We start from the raw sequence: 25,144 nt of genomic DNA, 5'->3' as shown, positions 1-25,144 counted from the left end.
AACAAGTGAAGAATAATGCTATCTGAGTTCAGAGTATTAGATACATTGGGAGGAAAAGGTTACAAGGGAATCTGTGGGCTGCTATAAATGTTCCATAATTTTGTTCTGGGTGGTAGTTACATGTATGTATACATATGTAAATATTAATCAGACTTATTTAAGGTTTGTTCACCTTACTGTATGTAAATTATACCTCAAAAAGTAAAATAGTAATAATCTTTTCTGAAGCAAATGTGGCAAAATCTTGATCATTGTTGAATAGGAGTTGATAGTTCATTTTACTATTATCACTGTTTTTATGAAAATTTAAAATGTTTCATGATAAAAATGAAATGAAAAATCCTGTCACTCTAAACAAGTCAAATTACATCTACTTTATGAGAGCTACAAGTGGTTTTTTATTCTCTCTTTTCTTTAACCTGTCATTTTTCATATTTGGAATTTTGTGTTTTATTGGATATTACTGGAGAGGAGAATGAAATCTTGTTTTTGTAATATCACTTGTTGAAAGAGGACAAATCCGGTCTTGATCTTAAAACCAGCTTATGTGTAAATTCTTTCCATTCTTGAATCTGAGTGGAGAAAAGTTGGACCACTTAGCTCTATTAAGTTCTAATTTAGCATCAGTTTTAAAGGGTCCTTCATAAGTCTATCTAATACTTATTGAGGATTTGCCATATATTTGGTATTGTGAGGAGTATCTTGTGGGGTGATGTTACTGTTTCACTTAGCATTTGAGGACACTGAGGATCTGATGTCAAGTAAGTTGTCCAAGTTCTCATGGCTGAAGTAGGGAGGGCTCCCCATTCTTGGCCTCCAAAGGATTCCTAAGCTGCCAATGTCAGAGTATAAATATGAAAAAAATTAGCATTCTTTGTAATTGACTCTTTATTACCACAAAAGGATAATCACTAGTTTAAGAGACATTCATGTACTGTTTTAGATGTCTTTTTAGAGCTTGTATTGAGTGGCCTTTAAAATCTCAGAATCATTTCTAACACTTTCTTAATACCTTGGCAACATGGCTTTGTCCTTTAAAACAAAATCTGGGGTAAAGGGAAATACTTATTTCCCTGTTGTATGAAAAAGACTATTTGTAGGTCATCTTTTTTAAAAAAGGCAAGAACTTCTCTCTCTAAACCACATTAGAACCCACGCCAACTTGGTACAGGGCCCTTACCAGAGTAATGATGTCAGAATTTGAAAGAGTACATAGTGCAGCTGCCAGAGCTCACACTGTTTAATTTCAACACCATCTGTCTGCCAGAGTCCACAGCTTGATATTTTTTTCTGTATGTACCAAATTATAATCACATATATTTATCTCATTGGGGGAGGGGAAATAAAGAATTATTGTTAGATAAACTTAACTGCTTTCTGAGGTAATGGTGCTGTTTTGCCTTTCACATACTTCTGAGCACCCCCCCCCCCGCCCCACCCAACTCCCAAGTGTTTATTATCCTGCGTGAATTTTTCCAAAATGTGACACTGAGGGGCAATTCACACCTCGCCTAGTTTATGTTTTGTGAGGAATCCCTTCCCTTTGCATGGTTCTCTATTCAGAAAGTTCCACGTGCTACATTCCATCCATTTGCCAAGTCTTGGACTCTTATCCAAAGTACAGTATTTGAGTATGCAATTACACATTACACATACTGGCAACAGCATACTTTCTCCCGGCCTCTCTTAGAGAAAGCTCAAAGCCAGAGGAGCAAATCCAGATGGTCTTGAGTCTGGCATCCTCAATTCAGAATTCTAGATGGCAAGACTTCATTTGGAAGCGTACCAGGCTTACTCAGCACCTGTTCTTGCTAACATCACATTTTTATGACCAGAGATTCTGGAGTTTTCCTCCTTTGCTGAGCAGAAAGAACACCACACCAGAGCTGCATGGGAAGAGGCTCTCCATCATTTGAGGGAAGTATTTAATTTGCTTCCACAGGCATGCAGAGGAGGATAGCCTTGCTGTTCGGAGTTAAGTCTGGGATGAGAGCGGGTGCTACTGCAGCTGCAGCTCCTTAACCAAATCTGGCCTTGTTTAATTTTTAAATAGTCTAAAATGTTTTGGCATCAACATAAGTGAACCATTACAGGCTCTCTGGCACCTAACATAGTACCTTTTACAAGGGGGAGGTGCTCAATGACTAAATTCAGTCACCATTTATTGAACTCTCTGTGTGTACTGGGCAATGTACTAGATGCTAGCGATGAATAAGATCTTTTTTCAAGAAGCCCACAGTCTGGTAGAAGGCATAAACTCTTGAACAGATAAGCTACAATTCATTGATTTTATTTGTTGTCGATGCAGTTCAGTATTTTGTTTCTTTTGTGAGTCCGCTACAAGAACCAGTCCACAGGATTGACATCGTGACCTAAGAACAAGCATGGGATTTCCTTTTAATTCTAAAATATGCTACTCGCTGGCATTTTTGCCTCTTTAGATACCTCTTCTGACTTGCCCAGGAATGAAGATTTGTGGAGTGTGGAAAGATGTCAGAATAATGCAGAAAGACCTTTCTAAGAAAGCTTCCAGAATTGATTATTCTGTTCTAAGCAGTCTTTATCTAAAAAAGGTAGGAGGATGTACCAGTCTCTCTAGATAGCTCTGTTGGTTATCAGGCTCTTGTAAGGTAAAAGTAGGAAAAATTATTTCCTTCTCTCTGTGCAACGTAGGCTTCCTTCATCTGAATTGTTGCACAGTTAGGGCAGAGCCAGAAAGCACATTTTTTCCCCCGTAACTATTTCTGGACAGGTGAGGTCATATTTCCTTAGTAGTGATAACAGTTCTTGTGTATAACTTGTTATTCTTTCAGGCTTTTTCCCTCCATTTTTGAGGATAAGTATGTGAATATTTTCATTGGGCTTCTCTTATCCATAAGAAGAATGTTAAATTGTTTATATCCAAACTTATTTCCCCATTTCTTTTTTTTTTTTTGACCGTGCTGCGCAGCTTGTGGGATCCTAGTTCCCCGACCAGGGACTGAATCCAGGCCCTCAGCAGTGAAGGCATGGAGTTGGACCACCAGGGAATTCCTCCCCATTTCTTTGATGCAGAAGTCTCAGACAAAACATGTATACTGCTGGTATTAAAATAATAACAGCTTATACTTATATAGTACTTATGTTCCAGGTTTTGTTTTTAGAGCTTTACAAATAAAGCAATTATAAAGAAGGTTGTTTCATCCTCACAACAGTCCAGTGAGATAGATGGTTATTATTTTTTCCATTTTACAGATAAAAACAGGAAGGCAAAGTAAGGTAAATAACTTGCCCAAGATCACATAGCTAAGTGGCAGAGCCAGGATTTAAATTCAGGAGTTTCAGACCCATTGTGTTCTTAATCAGTGCACTATACCATTTCATATGCAGTTTGACATTGAATGATACAGAGTTCCCTAAAAGTAGGGGATAGTAATAATATCTACCATTTGTGTGCCTCCTATAGCTAGGCATTATACATGTCACTTTACTTCTTTTCAATCTTAATGGGTATGTGAATTGGTCCCATTTTGCAGATGATAATATCAACATTTATGGAGAACCTAACTATGGGTCAGGCATTGTATTTAAGTGCTTTACTTCGTATTATCTCATTTAATGTTCACAGTAGTTCTGTGGATCATTACTATTCTCATTCTGGATATGAGAAAACTGAAGCTAGAGGTGGTCACTTTCCTGGAGTAAAATAGCTAAGGAGGTCTCTTGCCTATTTTTGCTGTATACCTGAAACTAACACCAATATTGTTAATCAACTATACTCCAATATAAAATAAAAAATTAAAAAAAAAATAGCTAAGGAGAGATAGAAAGTTAAGATTTAAATACAGGTTTGCCTGTCTCCAGACCCCAAGCTCTTGATACCACATAATACTTAAAGAGAAGCAATAATTAGCTATAGATATTCCAATGGTAAGGCGAATCTCAGAAGACTGAGCCTAGCTCCAAATCTGTTTCTCGTCTTTAATCCTCACATAGTTTGTTGATTAATTGTGAGCCTTTCTTTTCTTCTTCATGTTCTCATAATAGAGAAACTTGAGGTGTCACAGATAGTCTTCTTGTCTGAACACAGGAGATCCTTGTCTATCTGATTTAGTGAACTTGTCCTTTATTAAGGCTTTGAATTTTTCTTTAATTCCATTTGCTGGACTCATCACTCTTTATAGATTTGTTTCTGTTATCTTCACAGGAATTTCTAGAAGTTATAGTGGGGAAAATCATAAGCATCTATGAGGTTCTGTTTTTGAAATACTGCACTTTAGTGTATCTTTATCTTGCTTCCCTTGGATTGTAAGTTTATTTTCTTTACCACCTAAGATGTGGTGTTGGAGATTTTTGTTTGTTTTAAATTAATTTTTAATGTGAGAACCTTTATGTGTCTGTCCCGTTGAGTCTCTGTAGTTGCATTCAAGTCTTGAATCTCATGTATCACCCATTTCCATTGGCAGAGTCAAATCTAATAATTTCAGAAATGAGTATGTTTTCTGTCCCTTCTTCCTGTTCTAAATATATTTCCCTTTTCTATCATTCTAGATTTTCTCTTCTTTCTCTTCAATCGGTTGGTCACTTAGATTTATTAAATCTACCTCCCAAATACCTATCAAACTCTGGCCCAAAGTAATCAACATCACTAGATATCAGAATAATGAAAAAAATTAAAATAATATACTACCACATGGCCACCAGAATGGCTAAAATTAAAATAACAAACAAAAAAACTGACCATTTAAAGCATTGCAGAGAACAAGTGTAACACTGAACTTCTGCCAGCAGAAGTAGAGTGTAAGTCGGTGCAAACATTTGAAAACTCTTCAGGAGCACCTTTGCAAGGTGAACATAAGCAATTCCATGTCTAGGCATATACCCAACAAAAATGGATAAAGTGTATGCTGAAAGAACATTTATGAGAATGTTCATAACAGCATTATTTGTAATAGTCCCAAACTGGAAACAACTAAATATCTATCAACAATAGAATGGGTAAATGAATTGTGGTATAATCTGTAAAGTGGAATACTGTACAGACAAACTGTCACAGTATGCAGCAGCATGGATGAATGTCCTATACAAAATGTTGAGCAAAAGGAGCCAGACACAAAAGATTATATAATATGTGATTACCTTTATGTAAAGTTCAAAAATAGGCTAAACTAATCTGTGGTGATAGAAGTCAGAATAGTGGTTACGTTTACTGAGAGGATATAATGACTGTGAGGGGGTACAAAGGAGGTTTCTGAGGTATTAGTAATACTCTGTATCTTGATTTGGGTGTTGGTTCCACAAGTGTGTTCACTTTGTAAAAATTCATTGAACTGTACATTTGAGATGAGTGTGCTTTACTTTTTACACTGGAACAAACACAAATTTTAAAAAGCTAGGCGGAAGCTTGGTTAAAAGTTTGAGGGGAAGCATAGGGCTCAAGGACTTGTGTTAAGAGACCATTTCTAGTTAATGACTTGGAGTTAGTCACTTAAGAGAGGCCTTAAATTATAACTTTTTAAAATTTACAGTAAAGGGCTGGAAGGAATCACACCAAACCAATAATACTTTGGGTCAAGAGTAGGGTTGTGAGAGAATTGGTGGGGTTTTACCTTTTATTCTGTTTAGTACTTCTCACATTTTGAGTTATTTTTCAATAATATTTTAAGCATGCTTTTTTAAAAAGCAATTTTAATGAAGGAAACATTAAGTAAGTAGCATGACAAGTAATAGCGAAAGATACTTGAGGTCAAGTGGAACTTCAGTGCCCTGCAAATCAGATCTCATTTAGCCATAGTTATTTTACAGTTCAGTAAAACAGCAAGAGAATTGCTCAGAGGTTGAATAGAGCAAAATGTCAAAATAAAACAAAACAAGCCCTGGCCTCCCGTTTGCATCTTAAAAAAAAAAAAAACTGTGGTAAAAAACACATAACGTAAAATTTATCATCTTAACTTTTTAAAAATACATAGTTCAGGGCTTCCCTGGTGGCGCAGTGGTTGAGAGTCCGCCTGCCGATGCAGGGGACACCGGTTCGTGCCCCTGTCCGGGAAGATCCCACATGCTGCGGAGCGGCTGGGCCCGTGAGCCATGGCTGCTGAGCCTGTGCGTCCGGAGCCTGTGCTCCACAACGGGAGAGGCCACAACAGTGAGAGGCCCGCATACAGCCAAAAAAAAAAAAAAAATACATAGTTCATAAGTGTTAAGTATGTTCATATTGTTGATCAACAGATCTCTAGAACTTTTTCATCTTGAAAATTTGAAACCCTGTATCCATTAAACAACTCCCCATTTTCCCTTCTTCCAACCCCTGGTAACCACCATTCTACTTGTTTCTATGAATTTGACTACTTTAGATAGCCCATATAAGTGGCAGCATACAATACTTGTCTTTTTTTGACGGGCTTCTTATTTCACTTAGCATAATGCCCTCAAGGTTCATCTGTGTTGGAGCATGTGACAGCCTTTGCGTCTTTACTGCCACTGTTGTGGTCAAAACCATCATTTCTTTCATCTGAATGATTGCAGTAGCCTCAGTATTCTCCTTGCCTCCAGTCTCGCCCACCTCTAATTTACCTTCTACCCAGTGGCTAAATGCAAATTTTGACTTGAAAACTTGATGCCCTGACTGCCGTTAAATAAAATCTAAATGCTTTCAGCTGACAAAGGCTTTCACTATGGGGCCCTAATACACTAGTTCCTAAATCACATCCGTTTCCTTATTGCTCCCAAACTAGGTACACCGTTTGCTCCCAAGCTAGATATACATCTTAATTTTTTTCTTGATCATACTGTTTCATGTTCCCAATCTGTATTTGTTGACAGTGAATCATGAATGAATCATGACTTTTAGTGAGGCACTTTGTCATTTATGACTCTCATTCAACTGTATGAGGAACTTAGTATTTTCCCATTTTACAGCTGAGGCAACTGAGGCTCAGAGAATTTTAGTTAGAAATTCTTTGATTAAACCCATGTTTTCATACTGTCTCTGCTTTTTTCTCTACATTTTACTGCCTGCCCAAAATTAAGGATCTTTTCTGGTGAATTCTAGTTACCTGTTACCAAAAGGTAACCATGAATTTCTAGGAACTATTAAAGCAGAACAAGTGCCTTAAAGTAATGTTAATGATAATTTTGCTTTACTATTTACAACAGGCTTTCACATTCACATATAATAATCCAGAGATGCCGTTCTTTTAAGATATTATATATCCTTTTAAATAACATTACAATATAAGCATAGAGCAATGGTGCAATGGACACTAGTCTATTTTAGCAAACACTGAATGTATTTCTCCAAATTAGACTATATTGTTTATACTTAAGTAAATTTTTAAGAGAGATTATATAGTTCTTTCTACTTTTTCTGGAGACTTGAAACCTAATAAATAAATGATATCTAGCTATTTTTAAAAGTTCCATGCATAGTTTAGACTGCATACTTGCTGACATTCAGAAATCTATTTTCATCATATGTAAAATTACATCGTACTGTCCCATATTCTTGTGATCCTGGAAACTAGTTCTTTTCAAAGTTAGAAGCAGAAAAAATTTATCTAGTCTTTGAAAGGAAAAATTTTAAAGAAGGAAAAAGTCCCACCAAACCATAGAAAAATCAAACTGCTATAGTGAACTGAACAGTCCCCCTAGGAACCAGTCATCTGGACTGTGCTGTTTCTTAGCAGTTTTGACAGTGGACAAGCTTTCCAAGCTTCAATATCTTCATCAGTAAAATAGGTGCTAATAACAGTACTGGATTCTGTAGATGGTTGTGATTATTAAATGACATGTTTAGAAAAACATTGCACAGGTTCTGACATGTAGTAGACCCTTGGTAAATGTTATTTGCTATTATTTGGGGAGGGTGTATTTTTGAAACATATTAGGTATATATAAGTATCAAAGTCTTAGCAGATGGGAAGCTTTACCAGAAATCTGACCTTTCACACCGAGCTGATCAGCTTTCATTTTTGGACCATGCCGTTACTGTGACAATTTCTCTTCTGTGTGATATACATATTCTCAAATATCTGCAGGAAACCTGGGACGTCATTTTCTCTTAAGGAGAAATCCGTCTTGTCAGACTGAAATTAAGCAGGATTTACAGGGAAAATTACAAAGAAATGAAAACTGATAGTAATTTTATTAGCTATTCTGTGGGAAGTAAAAGTTTTTTTTCTTCCTGTCAGTGTTTGAATTCCTCTTGACTGTAGGTACTTGGGTAAACATTACTTTGTGCTGGTATGAGGCCATGTAAGTGGAATCTATTCAATTGGATTTTACTGACATTGGGCTTTTTTTTTTCTTTCTTAAGAAATTTTGATTTTTAAGTTGATTATTCAGTACAGTGTGTGTCCTCAAAGGTTTTCCTTTTTCTAGTTAAGGCCTGAAATATTTAATGTTTCAGCAATTAGGCAGGGCAAATGTTACATGATGTAAGAGGGCCAGATTGGGAAGCATACTAAAGGCAAGCTTTTTGAGGAAAGAACTCTTTTTAATGACTTTGGATCTCTTCTTATACATAAAAGTACCTGAAACAAAGTTGTCATTAAGTAAAGCTTTGTTGAATAAGTGATATTATTGGTTATTTTCTTGTCTTGGTAAGAATTTATAGGACTTCCCTGGTGGCGCAGTGGTTAAGAATCTGCCTGCCATTGAAGGGGACACGGGTTCAATTTGTGGTCTGGAAAGATCCCACATGCCGCCGAGCAACTAAGCCGGCGTGCCACAACTACTGAAGCCCACACACTCTGGGGCCCATGTGCCGCAGCTACTGAAGCCTAGAGCCCGTGCTCCGCAACAAGAGAAGCCACCGCAATGAGAAGCCTGTGCACCGCAAGGAAGAGTAGCCCACGCTCACCACAACTAGAGAAAGCCCGTGCGCAGCAACAAAGACCCAACGCAGCCAAAAAAAGAAAAAACAAAAGAATTTATAGTAATTTCTATTATAAATTTGGGAAACCAAAAATTTATATCCATAGTTAATATTCTTTGCTCACTCCTAAAATTTGAAAATAATTCAGATGTGAAAATACTGATTTTGTGCATTTTAATTTATCACCACAGTTTTCCATGTTGTTTTTCTCGCAAAGGGATTAATTCTTGATTCATGTCATTGTTTCCAAGTAATGAACACATCTACAAGATAGAGTGATTTGATTTGATTTGTTTTTACTTCTGAGATTTGGGGAGCCTAATGTTCAGCTTCCCTGTATCCTGTTGGAAGGTTTTCAAGATTTCTGTCCACTGCCTATCATTTTCAAGGGTGTATAATTTATCTTACTAGGGAGTTTCTTCTATTTTCTTGTCCTTATTTCACTTTGAGTTTTCCTTTAGAACTCTTCTTTTTTCATTATTGAAGAAATGGAAACCTTATTATATTTGGGTACCAGCTAATTATGTATAGCACATTCTCAGTGTTATGAGCTTAGGGTGAGACAGGTGCTATCAGTTCCTGTTAGTAGGAGTGTAAATTGGTCAAACTAAAAAAATTATCAGAAATGTAGTTAGTGATTTCTGTATAAATATGTTCACTAAAGTATTACTTATAATAGAAAATAACTAGAAACCACCTGGATATCTAAAAAAAATGTCATTTTTACAGACTTTAAAAAATGCTTTTAAGGGAACAAATTAGAATATAAAATTGTATATAAAGAATTGATTCCATTGTATATGAACTACACCAAGATATTAGTAAGAATTTTCTCTGTAAGTGGGGTTATAGGTGACAGATTTTCTTTACATTTTTTTTATTATCCAAATTTCTATATAGATCAGGTGTTACGAATATAATGACAAAAACTCCTGGTATTTTAAAAATCACTGATAACTACAAAACAAGACTAGAGGGAAATTTATTGACAGTGGTTATCTTTAGATAGTGGGATGATGAATAACTTTTTTTAAGATTATGAATAATATTTTGTCTTCATATTTTTTGTGCTTCTCAGTCTATCTTCAGTAAGCATACTATTTTTATAAGATGAAAAAATAAGTTATTTTATAAAGTATATCACTATAGTCAACCAGGAATTTTCTTTCAGAGACATTTCTTTCTCTGTGAGACTTCCATAATGATCTTTAGGGGAAAGACATACTTTCTTTGCCCTGCTTGATGGCTTTGGTAGACTTGAGAATGCAAATCTTTTTTTTTTTTTTCCTCTAGTTGTGGCGAGGGGGGGCTACTCTTCCTTGCGGTGTGCAGGCTTCTCATTGGGGTGGCTCCTCATTTTGTGGAGCAGGGGCTCTAGGGCAGGCGCGGGCTTCAGTAGTTGAAGCACACAGGCTCAGTAGTTGTGGCGCACGGGCTTAGTTGCTCCGTGGCATGTGGGATCTTCCCAGACCAGAGATCAAACCCATGTCCCCTGCATTGGCAGGCGGATTCTTAACTACTACGCCACCAGGGAAGTCCCTCCAGATTTTAGTTATGTTTCTTCTATACAATTTCTGATTAAATTAACTGAAATAGTAATACTGCTGGAGATAAAGTGCTCTACCTTTTGAAATCTGTGTGAGTGTAGTGATGCATTTCACCATTAACATCCCAACTTCAAAGTATTTTTCTCACAGTATTCTTGCTATCTTGTGTTTAGCATATACCACCAGAAACTTTTCAGTAATCAGAAGTAGCAGTTGACCCATTAATGGATCTTGCTCTGCTTAGCTCTCAACATCTGAAATAAATATTTTAGATATACATAAGCCTTTAAAACCTGTTATTTTTTTAAAAAAACTAGAGTGATTCTCATATACATGGATATAAAAGCAGAATGGATAATAGTAATATCCACTATTTGTAAAACTTTAGCTATGTTTGTCAAACATTTGTGGTATTCCAGGCACTATGCTAGACACCGACAAACATATTTTTCACAGCAGTTCTTTGAAGTAGTATTATTTTCCCTTTTTTCTCCTAGAGGAGGTATCTAAGGTTCAGAAAGGCAGATTTGTCTTGGGTCACGCAGTCAGTGAGTGCTTAAGCTGAGACTGGATTCCAGTCTTTGTGACTATGATGCTGAAGGACAGGACCTTTGTCTGGTTTGCCATTGTATATTCAGTGCCTACAACAACGCTTGGCATATACTAAGCATTCAACAGATAGCCTTTGAAAGAATGAACTATATACCTAGAAGCTTTTAGGTGGCCAAGCAGAAGAGATTGTCTGTTCTAGTAATATAGGATATACATAGAAGTGAGCCTGATAAAATGTAATACTATTAGAAAGCCAAATGGAGATACTTCTAACAAAATCTAGGTCATAGTAACAGATGACCAGATTGGGAGTCTTTTTTTTTTTTTTTTTTTTGCGGTACGTGGGCCTCTCACTGTTGTGGCCTCTCCCGTTGCGGAGCACAGGCTCAGCGGCCACAGCTCACGGGCCCAGGTGCTCCGCGGCATGTGGGATCTTCCGAGACCGGGGTGCGAACCTGTGTCCCCTGCATCGGTAGGCGGACTCTCAACCACTGCGCCACCAGGGAAGCCCGGGAGCCTCTTTTTTGATTTAACTGTATAATTTGTTCTGAGTACATTTGCCAGCTCTCTTTTCCAGTTGACCTTGCTATTCAGTGAACAAAGGAAAAGCAAAATACACATGATATTGGGTGCTTGCCGGTGGGGAAAAAAAAATCTGTGTGGAAACCCAAGTTCTGTAAGTGTCAAGGAACAAGAATGGGAATTTCTTGATTGGGATTTGGGTACTGGGAGCCTCAGATTCTGTGGAAATAACATTGTGCCATTGTGGTATATGGAGATACTTTATTGTTAACAGCAACTTCTTTATATAGTCCTATGACAACAAAGACTAAATTCCAGTTGGAAGAGAGGTTAATATTTAGATACCTCATAGACATGGTACTAGTTTGTACGATAAATTGTTACAGAAGCCCGGTTTTGACTCTAGCCCTAGCCCTGCCTTCTTTTCATGTTTATCATCCATGTCTGAAATATTCTTGGTTGCTAAGAGCTAGCTGAGTCATGGGTTGAGTACTAGCTAGCTGTGTGGTCATGATGTCATAGCATGCGCCATTAAAGGAAATGGTAAGTGCTAGGAATTTAGTCTTAAGGAAGGGGGTGAAGGGAAATATGTATCACACCTAATGCTTCAGTGTATCACGGTCTGCTCCTGGATTGTTTTTCTACGTTCAGACACCCTTTACTCTTTCCCCTCCAGAAATTTTCTTGTTTTTAATCATCACCTGTCAAAAGGAGACTGAATTTTTGTATGAGATAGTGGTTTGCCACAGATCTGAGTAATGGTCACTGTGAAACCACCCTATGTTTGTTTGAAGGTGTTGGGTTGGCCAAAATTTTCGTTCGGTTTTTCTGTAAGAAGGTTCTAGTAGCGCTTAGTTGTCTTTAACCTCATTCGAAACGATTTTGTTAGCTTATAGTGTGACAGCTGTCGTATCAGTGTGCATTTAAAAAAACAGCTTATCAAAATTGGTGAATTTTTATGTAGATATTTTAATATTAAAGATGGAAGAAAAAAGCAACATTTTCAGCATATTATGCTTTATTATTGCAAGAAAGGTAAAAATGCAGCTGAAACGCAAAAAAAGATTTGTGCAGTGTGTGGAGAAGGTGCTGTGACTGATCAAATGTGCTAGAAGTGGTTTGCGCAGTTTTATGCTGGAGATTTCTCTCTGGACGATGCTCCACAGTCGGATAGACCAATTGAAGTTGATAGCGATCAAATTGAGACATTAATTGAGAACAATCATCGTTATACCACGCGGGAGATAGCCAACATACTGAAAATATCCAAATCGAGCGTTGAAAATCATTTGCACCAGCTTGGTTATGTCAGTCGCTTTGATGTTTGGGTTCCACATAAGTTAAGCAAAAAAACCCTTTTTGACCATATTTCCACATGCAATTCTCTACTTAAACATAAGAAAAACATTCCGTTTTTAAAACCAGTTGTGACGGGTGATGAAAAGCGGATAGTGTACAATAATGTGGAACAGAAGAGATTGTGGGGCAAGCGAAATGAACCACCACCAACCACACCAAAGGCTGGTCTTCATCCAAAGAAGGTGATGTTGTGTATATGGTGAGATTGGAAGGGAGTCCTCTATTATGAGCTCCTTCTGGAAAACCAAACGATGAATTCCAACAAGTACTGCTCCCAATGAGACCAACTGAAAGCAGCACCCGACGAAGAGCATCTGGAATTAGTCAACAGAAAACACATAATCTTCCATCAGGATAACGCAAGACCGCATGTTTCTTTGATGACCAGGCAAAAACTGTTACAGCTGGCTGGGAAGTTCTGATTCATCCGCCATATTCACCAGACGTTGCACCTTCGGATTTCCATTTATTTTGGTCTTTACAAAATTCTCTCTCTCTCTTTTTTTAATTTTTAAATTTGTTGTTTTTAAAAATATTTATTTATTTGGTTGCGCCGGGTCTTAGTTGCGGCAGGCGGGCTCATTAGTTGTGGCTTGCCAGCTCCTTAGTTGAGGCGTGTGAGCTCTTCGTTGTGGCATGCATGTGGGATCTAGTTCCCCGACCAGGGATTGAACTCGGGCCCCTGCATTGGGAGTGCGGAGACTTAACCACTGCACCACCAGGGAAATACCACAAAATTCTCTTAATGGAAAAAGTTTCAATTCCGTGGAAGACTGTAAAAGGCACCTGGAACAGTTCTTTGCTCAAAAAGATTAAAAAGTTTTGGGAAGATGGAATTACAAAGTTGCCTCAAAAATGGCAGAAGGTAGTGGAACAAAACGGTGAATACGTTGTTCAATAAAGTTCTTGGTGAAAATGAAAAATGTGTCTTTTATTTTTATTTAAAAACCGAAGGAACTTTTTGGCCAACCCAGTATTTTGTTTCCATAATGGCTTGAAATCCATTAAGGTCTTGTAGTTTACCATCTCTCTTTGCTTGAATCAAACGGAGCTGAGGGTGTACCTTCTTTCATATTCTTATGAACTATGTTAGTTCAGCTTCGAAGGACGGCATGGCAGTTTCTCCAAATCATTGGGTCCATTCTCTGAGTTTCTGAGTTCTCTGAGTTTCTGAGTTTCTGAGTTCTCTGAGTTTCTGAACTCAGATCCCTACCATTTTTTAAATGAGATGGCCTCTAGCCATGGTTATCTCAGTTAATAGCTTATCAGCTCCAAGAGGGCAGCTTCTGTATCTATTTTGTTCATCATTCAACCTGGGTCTAGCACTGGGCTTGATAAATATTTGAATACCCTCTTGCAAATCAAAATTGCTGTCTGTCATTTAGCCTCCAGTCTAGATATGTTTTTTGGATCACTACTGGTAACAAAGACTTGGAAGTGACTTTGTTAAAAATCGCCTAGCTAGATAGTGGCAGAGCTAAAATTTCATGTCATATCTAATCCAGCCAGTTTCCGGGATTATGAACCTACCTTTTCAGATTTTACACTGTACCACATTATCTCCCCTATAATGTTGTTCTGCTGTTTGCTTTGGAAAATCTCTTGCCTTTCGTACTCTGAAAAGATTTTGTGGCACGTTCAACATTTTTCAGTTATTTGGCATCATCATTAAGAAACACCTACTTTTTCTAGTTTCTGCTAGATTACTTTCAACTTTAAAATGAGTCTACAGATGTAGTATAGATCTTGCCTCGGAATTCCTTCTATGGCTTTGGTTTTATTTTATTTAAAAATTTTTTTATTGGAGTATAGTTGATTTACAATGTTGTGTTAGTTTCAAGTGTATGGCTTTGATTTTAAAAGACATGAATTTTCTTTCCCATTCCTGCAGGAGGCTATTTTAATTTCTTAGTCATAGGCAATATTAGAATTTTCATGTTTCTGTTTTAATCACCAAGAAGAATTAGTAGAAAGCTTATTCCAAAAAAGTCTCCAGGAAATATTATTTCTTAATTTAAGAAAAGGATTCTTATATATGTAATAGCATTAAATTAGTATCAGTATTAAATACACCTCACGATATTAAAATCTGATGTTCCACCTCACTTTTCAAATGATAATTTTCCTATATTCATTCAGTCAGTTCATCTAATATTTCTAAGACTTTGTGAGATTCTTTGTGCAGTGTTGACAGCTTTCATCTTCATATGGCCTGTACTATAAAGCAGCCTGGAACCCTTCTATTTCCATTCTCTGTGTTTGGGAAGAGTCTCAGACAATGAATTGAACCTCAAGCCCTTACTGTGTTTTTACAGAATCGACATTTCCAGGGTGTTTTCCAATGTGCCAGGAGCAGTTCAAGATCTTTTATATATATGATCCTTGAACCTTAAAACGACTGTCAGGAAGGCATTAATATTCGTGGTTTATACATGAGAAGTCTGAGACAAAGAGAGGAAGTGACTTATTCAGGATCACGTAGTAAATAAGTGGCAGAGCCAGGATTCCAACCCATGTGCACTTGACCCTAAGACCCAGTTTCTTGCATCTAGCAGGCATAGGATGGGTTGAGAATGCATCCAAATTGAAGGACCTCATATTCATGTTTATCGTGTCTGATTATTTGATGGTAGATTTGGAGGTTAAGACATGTAGTCATAACACTAAATGCCATTCTGGAACATTTTAATTACTCTGGCCACTGCTACCTGTCTGCTGCTACCGTCTTAATATTCTTCATAACCTTTATTACAGACCAAGGAAAAAAATGAAACCTTTGTTTTCAAAATGCTTTTTTAGACATCTCTCAAGTATCATAGTGCTAGCTACCTTGTCTTGTCATTGTATTTTTTGCTTAGAGATCACTTTCTTTCATGTCTAGCTGGATGTGCAGTTGAAAACAGGTGTTCTGGATATAAATATGCTCTAGATCAATACTGTCCAATAGAACTTCCTGCAGTTGGAAATGTCCAGTTTCTGCATTGTCTAGTATAATAACAACTAGTTACGTGGGGCTGTTTAGTGCTTGAAATGTAGCTAGTGCAACTGTGGAACCGAATTTTAAATTTTATTTAATTTTGACTAAATTCAAATAAAAATAGCCACATGTGATTATAGCACAGTTTGAGGTAGTAATTGATTCTTGTGTTTGATAAGTAATGATAGAATTTGAGGAAACCCAATAATTAATAGTTTAAAAGTTGCTGATTGGTTTTCCAGCAACATAAACTTTGGCATGTGTTTATCCTAAAGCCATAGGACCAAATAGAATAGAACAGTTTATATTTCTAAAGCACTTTTTGATTATTCATGATCTCATTTGATGAGTATTTCAGGATATCATTTGGGACTTGTGTTTGCTAATGGATCAAAACCATTTACAACTTTCTTGTGCAGGGGCTACTCCTGTTGAAATGGACACCATTCTGGCCCCTTGATGCTCAGGTTGAGGATTGAGGGCCTGGACAGGAACCCATGAACTGTTTTCCACTGCTCATTGAGATTGGAGAATTATCCCTCTCCCCTCACCTAGAATGTCCATTAATTTCATTTTTTATATCTAAAGAGAGGGAAGTAGAGACAGTTTCTAAATTTAGCCAGGGAGCTATAATAATTTGATAACCAACAAAAGAAAATATAGTTTTCCTTTCTAATATTTCAAAATAAATCCTCAGGGCTTTGATTTTAGTTCTTTGTTTTGGAAAATACAACCCAGAACTCAGAAATGTTCTGTGTAAGATGAGTTTTTAAATTGATATATGTCTTCTGAAGAAACTTTTGATGGAATTAAATAGTAGATTTCATATGATATTTTGAAGAAAAATTCATTTCCCTGGAGTCTTGATAGATTTGGTTTCATTTTGATTGTCTGGCCTTATGAAATAATTTGTAAAATATATTAATTTTATTATGTGTTACTAAGTAGCATATTTTTCTCTGTCATTTTAGTTGTAAAATGCTCCTCTCCTTTCTATCAGAGCTCACAACTAATCGACTCTGGGTGCTTTTGATTTTTCTGACTATGCCAAGGCATTGAATGAAGTTCGCTGTAGTGAGAAAAGAGAGCACATGGAACTCGTGACTTTATGTACTCCAACAATAGAGCTTTTATGACATTGGAGGTGGTTAAAAGCGCTAGAGGTAGCTCTTAAACATGGCATCGCTGTGTTGCCTTTTTTTTTTTTTTGTATTCTTAGAGCTGCCAGGAGTGAGTGCATCGGGCCTGTAATTTCCTGTTCTCTGAATCCCCCATCTTTTTGCAGCTCCAAGCTTTGTGTCCCACAGCCTGTGACTCTGTGCTAACAAATCGCTATTGTCCAGTGGGGCGAATGGTGGCTGGAACTAAAGAATTGCTGTCTGGTTTCTATTCAAATCCAGGTAGTGAGATATATGAATGGACTTTTTGAATCGTCATGTGAATAACGTCTGCTCGGCATGAAGGCTCAGAGCCACACTAAGAAAGATTAACTCCTGGGCTGACCACTAACATCTTTTGTAGTAGGAGGTAGAAACATTCCCAAGTATCATTTTATTCACACTTAATTTTCCATTTCATCTTCCAAAAGTAGAGTTAGCCGTTGAACTATTTGGCTACTTTTCTCTTTAGTGTTTCTGTTGATAATATGGAAGTTTGGGAAAATGCTAAGTTGTTTTTCTCTTAGAACACTATTTTTTTCTGTCAAAAGTTTTCTACCTTACATTTATAATGGCATAAAGTTATCTTTATAGCATACCTGCAAAACTGAGAGAGAGGGAGCTGCTTTTTCCAAGAAACCAACCCTTTAAAATACTTTCCAACCATTGAAGGGAAAAATCTCCTTTTTTTCAGAGCATTCTACTTATTTGCATTTTTTCCTCCCAAAGCACAAATTTATAAAGAGAAAATAGAAACAACTTCAAATGCGATGTATTAACCAAACAAACAAGCCTCCTTCAAATTAGGAACCAACTTAAGCGTTTGTAAGTAGAGCAGAATCAGGATTTTAAAAATTAGATTTGGAAGCTTGACTATAATTCATAATTTCATTATCCTTGGGAAATTGTTATATTATCTCTCTCCTGTTGCCTGAAAAAATGTCCACAGGCTTAAAAAGGGCCATGCTTTTTACATTCCTTCCATATTGCAGGTACTGTGCCACGGGAGAGCCTTTTATGTTTCTTTTTGTCTTAAACTCAGACAGCTTTGTAAGCAGTAGTGTGTAGATTACAAGAGTTAGACAAAAGCAGGCGCGACTGAGAAGAGTTGAGGGGGGGGAGAGCTTGGGGCACTTCCTGTCACTCAACACACATTCCAGATCACTAAAAAATTTCCACACCCTCTGCATTCCCTCTTGCCCACCCCAGATCCCAGTATTTTCTGATTACATATGTTGTGGTATTTATCACACTCCTCGCTATCACTGGGCTCTGGCAAGACTGCTTCAGAGGAGATGCATTCCTTTAGATTGCACAAAGCATAGCTGGGAAAATGGCTGGCAGTTTCAGAATCTAGTCACGATCGCACGCATGAGCACCTCACACATCCATGCCCCTTTCCCCCCTCTCCCGCCCCTGCAGCTGGCTGACCTGTCTCACCCACTGCTGGCCTATCGAACGGCCAGGACTGTCTGGTTTTGGCTCATGCCTTTGTCCATGTCTGGCTTAGTTCCTCTCTGTCTACGCTTGCTTCTACCCCCACCGCCCCAGGCAGCACAAGTGTTTGGCTACACAAAACTACAGATAGAAAAAAGGTGGTAAAAACTTCAAACTTTGCTAGATTCTCCCAACAGTTTATTCTTTTGTTTATTCACTTTCTCTCTTCTTTAATACTTCGTTTTAAGAAAACAAATACAAAATTAATTATCTAAAGGCAAAGAATGCAAAGCAACCTTTGTGTTCCTTATAATAACTGACTTCATAACTCTCTCCAGCTGCGTTATGGGGTGTGTATAAAAAGCTTCTGTTCTGAGAACAAAGGAGCACGTGCAGAAATGAGACTAAAAAAATCCACTGACAGTATTTCACCACACAAATTACTTAAAAGATTTTAGTCAAGCCTCTCAACAGATTCAATGTTAAAATGGTTTTTAGTTAAAAAAAAAAAAAAAATTGAAAGTGCTTACCCAGTAAAAGAACCGAAGTAGTCCTGAACTGTTACGTAAGACTTTTTACAGTTGGATCTTTGTCAAAAGGGGGTGGGGGTGATGGGAGAAAGCAGCAACAACAATCAAAAAAGTTCGAGCTGCTGTGGCTTAGAGGACAACTTCTCTGTTTCCAGATAGGATTCTTGCTGTAGAAATGGAACTCCCAGCCAGCACAGCATCCTGTCCCGGTAGAGAAATGAGTTTGTCAGTAAAAAAAAAATTAGATACTGGAACCCAGACTAGATGAGGTACTGAACCGCGCCAGATTTCCTTGCAGCCCTGTCTGCTCAGCTCGCATTGAACTATATATGACCCAGATGATGGACAGAAGCACATTCAGTCATGTGCACACTGGAAGAAAGCGGATTTGCTGGTCCCTGGCAGTGCAGGGGTTTGTCTTCTGATTGGGCTGTGCCCTGATCAGTGAAATGTGAAGCCCTCACCATTCAGAGGCCGTAATTCAGGACTGGCAGTTTGAGTGTCTGGCTGCCTCTAGTCACTGGGAGAGACTTTGAAGGTGTTGCTTTTGTTTGGTGGCATTACCCACTCAGAGGTTACTTACACCTATGTACTAGTATTAGGAACAATGCTAGCCTTCCTGAAATGCAAGAAGGAAGCCGACTTTTCCTGAATTCTGTCATCTTATTGTTGATGAACTTTGCTCTAATTTAACCCATTTATTTGATTTGAGAATTTTTGTGACCTTAACCAAGGCCCATGTCCAGACCACACCCTGGCCGTGATTTTATGGGTTTGATAAGGTAAAAATAAAGGTAACATTTGACTTTGAAGCTTCCTAGATGATTCAGATTGCTCTTAATGAAAATTGGATGGATGGACAGCAGAGAAGTTAAGTTTTGGATTTTGGAGTCTTTGAATGTGCTAGGAAGAAACTTTATCTCTTATCGCCTTTGTGAAGCCGTCACTCTTATCCTAGTCCTTAGTCACATAGGGGACTGCTGGGGGGAAGCTACCAAAGTATAGGATCCCACTGAACTGTGACATAGCCTTTATGCAAGATAGGCACAGTCTACTCTCTCTAGTCTGTCTGAACTAGGGTCCTTGGGATTATTTCCTGTCTTTCTGAGCCACTAGGAAATGAGGCCATTATTTGGACTGTCGGTTGTGACATTTTTGTTTAGTATATGAAAGTTGCTTTGTTTAATGCAAATTAACACTATTTTTTAAAAATTTGAAGCAATAAAGGAATTAGCTTATATAATCCTAAACTGGTGTTTAGACATATAAATACTGTTTTATTTTCTGCCTCTCTTACACTTGTGGAAATAAATCCATGGTCAGTGTATAGCGTCTGTCTGTTTTGCTGTAAATTCTGGGTTGGATGTTTAAGTATTTGTAATTTCTTAGATGTTACACAGCATCCTATATATGGGGACTGCCCAGGAATTTTTCTCTTGTCTTAACCTGGAGAAGCTGGGTTCATATGCTATGGGATATAACAATGATCAAAGTCAGAAAAGAAGGGGTGCACACCCTCTCTTTCTGTAAACTACAGAACAATCATTCCTTTTTTTCTTTAAGTTGTGGTAAAATATACGTAAAGTAAAATTTACCATTTTAACGTCTGTAGTCTGTAGCGTTAGGTACATTCACATTGTTGTATAATCATCCCCACCACCTATCTCCAGAATATTTTTATTTCCCCAAACTGAAACTCTGTACCTAACATTAACTTCTTATTCCTTCCTCCCCCAGCCCCTGGCAACCACCATTCTTTCTGTCTCTATGAATTTGACTATTCAAGATACCTCATAAAAGTAGAATCATACAGTACTTGTCTTTTTGTGACTGGGTTACTTCACTTAGCTTAATGTCCTCTAGGGTCATTCATGTTGTAGCATGTGTCAAAATTTCCTTCCTTTTTAGGTTGAATAATATTCCGTTCCGTTGTACGTATAGACCGCATTTTGTTTATCCTTTCATCTGTCGATAGACACTTAGTTGCTCCCACCTTTTGGCTATTAAGACAATTATTCTTGACCATTCTTCTTGTAATCTTGTGAGGGCTTCTTTACAGAGCTGTCTGACCCATCTTAAAAGCTATTCCATTTTATCAGTTGGAAGGGTTTTGGTATGCCTTTTTACTTTAGAGATTAACTAGGCCCTAATATCAGATTTGCTAGAGAAGGGCAGATTCTTTTCAGCCTTCTTGGATGAGACTTAAAACATAATTCTCTCTATTTATTTTTTATGGGTTTATCTTTTCCTATTACACTGTGAGCTCTTCCTGGTCAGGGACTGTAGTAAATTCCTTTTGAATTGTGCCTGTGCCTCTTGTTTAGGAAGTAGACATCAATAAAAATTATTTGGAAAAAAATGTGAATTAATGAATAATAATAGAATAATAGCTAATTTTATTGGATTTTTATTATAGGCAAGACACTGTGACAGATGTTTTATTTACATTATTTAACTTTCAAAACAGCTCTGAGATAAGTATTGTTATCTTCATTTAATAGATAACTTGTTCAGGACCTCATAGCATGTAAAAGATAAAACTGAGATTTGAACCCTTGTCTCTTTTGGCTCCAGAGCCATTATGCAAACTCCATAGTGAGGTGATGATCAGTGGGTTTGGAAGCAGGAGATTAAGGCTAAGCGTTGATTCCAAATCAGATATTCTTTCATTAGGCATCAGGAGCTAGAGCCCTGTGATAGAGATGGTTCATGAGTGGATACTCAGAGGAAAGCTTTGCACATTATAGATCTTTAGCTGAACAACCCCTTGTTGAACTCAGTTCACAGATATTCCTGTGTATGTAAATTCTCTTTCTTAGGTTTTTTGAAAGTTCAGTTAAGTGAATGCACTAGAACAAATGAATCAATGTTCCTCATACATATACGAATGATACTGTTCTAGGTGCTAGGGTGAGTCAAGAATAAACCAGAACAGATTCTTATGGATCTTGCATGCTAGTGAGGAGACAGAAAAATAAGTTTACAAAGTAATATAAAGTAAAACAGGAAACCATGCTGTGAGGAAAATAAAATAGGGTAATGTGATGACGGACAATGCCTTGGGGGTAGATTTGGATGAGGGACTCCTTAAATGAGGAAATACCCAGGAAGGCTTCTCTGAGGAAGTAAAATATACAAGCTGAGAGCCAAACGATGACAAGAAGAATCCTAGAGGATAAAGAGCTAAAAGAAATGTGATCTGAGCGATGAGAACGAGATATAAGAGCTCTAAGATAGGATTGAGTTTGGTGTGTTTGAGGAGCAGAAAGAGTAGCATGGCTAAAGTGGAGTGAATGCAGGTAGGAGATAATGTTGGAGAGGTAGGATGGGATCCTATCATGTAGGGCCTTGTGAGCCGTGATAAGAAATTTAGATTTTTCCCCAAAGGTAGGAGATTGGAAGGTTTTAAGCATAAGAGTCCTCCTAGTACTACCTTTTTTTTTTTTTAATTAAATTAAATTAATTTATTTTGGGCTGCTCTGGGAGGCATGCGGGATCTTAGTTCCCGTGCCCCCTGCAGTGGAAGCACAGAGTCCTAACCACTGGACTGCTAGTGAATTCCCCTGACACTACCTTTAACTGGAGTCCTTCCCAAGCTGGAGACTTTGCTAAGGCGTTCGCTTGTTAGTGGCCAGCTCTAGGTGTCCTAGCAGAATGATACTTCTTTTACAAGAATGCTGGGGCAACCATTGGTTTCATTGCTCTTTCCACATCAAAGAGGGCTCGTTCAACAGGAGTCTTGTTGTTTTCACAACATCACTGTTGTGTGGATAGGGTTTTGTATGCTGGTTTTCTGTATTAATTTAGGCTAAAATTCAGTTCTTAATTAGACCTGATCTTTCTGTGTCAGTAACTTTGAAGGACGTGTTCTTGGCAGTTGATGATGGCTATTTCATTTATATGATATACTTAAGGGCATACTGATGGGAATCTGAAATTGACAAGTAAAGAGGAACTTTCCCAGTATTCTTTTTATTTTTTGGCCATGTCGGGTCTTAGTTGCGGCATGCACGATATTTGTTGAGGTGCGTGGGCTCTTCACTGTGGCATGTGGGCTTCCTTCTATTTTCTCTCTCTAGTTGAGGCCTGCTGGCTCAGTAGATGTGGCACACGGGCTTAGCTACCCTGTGGCATGTGGGATCTTAGTTCCCCAACCAGGGATTGAACCCGCCTCCCCTGTTGTTGGAAGGCGGATTCTTTACCACTGGACCACCAGGGAAGTCCGTTTGCCAGTATTCTTTTTTTTTAAAGATTATTTATGTATGTATGTATGTATGGCTGCGTCAGGTCTTAGTTGTGGCATGCGGGATCTTCGTTGAGGCATGCGAGATCTTCCATTGGCAGTGTGCAGGCTCTTCTTTGTGGTGCACGGGTTTCTCTCTAGTTGTGGTATGCAGGTTTTCTCTTCTCTAGTTGTGGTGCGCAGGCTCCAGGGTGTGTGGACTCTGTAGTTTGCGGCATTCAGGCTCTCTAGTTGAGGCGCACGAGCTCAGTAGTTGTGGCCTGCAGGCTTAGTTGCCCTGCGGCATGTGGGATCTTAGTTCCCTGACCAGGGATCGAACCCACGCCCCCTGCATTGTAAGGTGGATTCTTTACCACTGGACCACCAGGAAAGTCCCCCCTTCCCAGTATTCTTAAGTAAGGTTGTATTCAGGTATTCTGACTCTAGTAGGGTTAATTGCTAACATTTATCCCATATTATTTGATTTTTTCAAATACTGTGAAAAATACCGAACATAACATTACACACCTGATAGTTTCATTTTATTTTATTTTATTATTATTATTTTTTTTGCGGTACGTGGGCCTCTCACTGTTGTGGCCTCTCCCGTTGCGGAGCACAGGCTCCGGACGCACAGGCTCAGCAGCCATGGCTCACGGGCCCAGCCGCTCCGCGGCATGTGGGATCTTCCCAGACTGGGGCACGAACCCGTGTCCCCAGCATCGGCAGGTGGACTCTCAACCACTGTGCCACCAGGGAAGCCCCGATAGTTTCATTTTATAGGTCAGTTGTGTTCAAATGGTTTTGACCGTTATCCTCTGTAAGAAAGATATTTTATATTGTAATCCATTATACACGTACTTGTATATATATCTATGTATCAATATCTATATCTGAAACCATACTTTCATGGTATAGTACTTGTCCTTATTACATGTAGTCATCTACTTTTTTTTTTTTTTTTACTTAAAAAATATTATTTACAAGCCACTAAATTGATTTTAAAACCCACTGAAGGGACAATCTGAACTTTGAAAAAACATTATAGGGGAGAAATCTGAGGCTCGGAGAGGTTATGACTTGTCATTTGTCACATAGCAAGGAAGTAGCAGAGCTGGGACTTAAACCATTGCTAATGATTCGAAAGCCCTTCCTTGTTACCACATTGTATAGCTTTTCTAGTGATTATAACCTTCAGTGAAACTGAACAAAAATGAAAACACCAAAACTGACCTTTAATAATGATTATATAAAATGTAAATTTTCAAAGCAGAGGCTGTAGGATGAGACAGAAATATTCTTCCCCTGATTATGTGCTCTGCCTTTTTCAAAGAGCTGTTGGCCACTTGGCATTGTCTTCCATATCTTGGACAGCATGCAGTTGATATTACTCATTAGTTGTACTGCGAACCAGCAGTTTCCCAAAGCACTTGTATCTCGTTACTCAGCCTACCCCTGAGCTAATCTTGGCTTCTTAAAATAATAGCTGTGTGATACCTAGCTTATGAGAGTGAGAATGTGGCCTCTCAAAAGCGAGCTGTTGCAGTGTAACTTGGAGTCAGTGCTCAGATACAAGACAGGAAATATATCTAGCATCTGAGTCCAGCCCTGCCGTTTTCTGACCTGGTTACGGTACTGGTTGAGTTAATTTTGCTGAAAGGAGAAATCATGTCCTCTCCTGCTGGAGGATAAGGCTGTATCAAAGGGAAAGAGTAGGGAATTAATGCCTGTTGTTTACTATGAGCTAGCCATGCAGTGTACTCTAGGCCAGGGGTCCCTAAGCCTCGGTCCACGGCCTCTTAGGAACCAGGCCGCACAGCAGGAGGTGAGTGGCGGGCAAGCAAGCAAAGCTTCATCTGCCGCTGCCCATCACTCCCCATTGATCGCATTACCGCCTGAACCATTTCTGCACCCGCACCCCCACCCCGGTCCGTGGAAAAATTGTCTTCCAGGAAACTGGTCCCTGGTGCCAAAAAGGTTGGGGACT

General features: G+C 38.3%; 1 protein-coding gene and 1 long non-coding RNA gene across 3 annotated transcripts in view; one reads left to right on the top strand and one right to left on the bottom strand.

Annotated features, from left to right (window-relative positions):
• The window catches only part of LOC112411562 (uncharacterized), a 38,322-nt gene extending 19,121 nt beyond the window's left edge, over window positions 1–19,201 (bottom strand). Inside the window, exon 1 of the long non-coding RNA XR_003005650.1 lies at window positions 18,936–19,201. This is a non-coding gene — a long non-coding RNA (uncharacterized LOC112411562). The remainder of the gene's footprint in view (window positions 1–18,935) is intronic.
• The window catches only part of NR6A1 (nuclear receptor subfamily 6 group A member 1), a 174,273-nt gene that overhangs the window by 38,684 nt on the left and 110,445 nt on the right, over window positions 1–25,144 (top strand). The window lies entirely within an intron of this gene.

The sequence above is a fragment of the Neophocaena asiaeorientalis genome, unplaced genomic scaffold (genome assembly GCF_003031525.2).
Source record: "Neophocaena asiaeorientalis asiaeorientalis breed wild unplaced genomic scaffold, Neophocaena_asiaeorientalis_V1.1 scaffold78, whole genome shotgun sequence".
NCBI lineage: Eukaryota > Metazoa > Chordata > Mammalia > Artiodactyla > Phocoenidae > Neophocaena > Neophocaena asiaeorientalis.
This window is presented reverse-complemented; position numbering and strand designations above follow the sequence as displayed.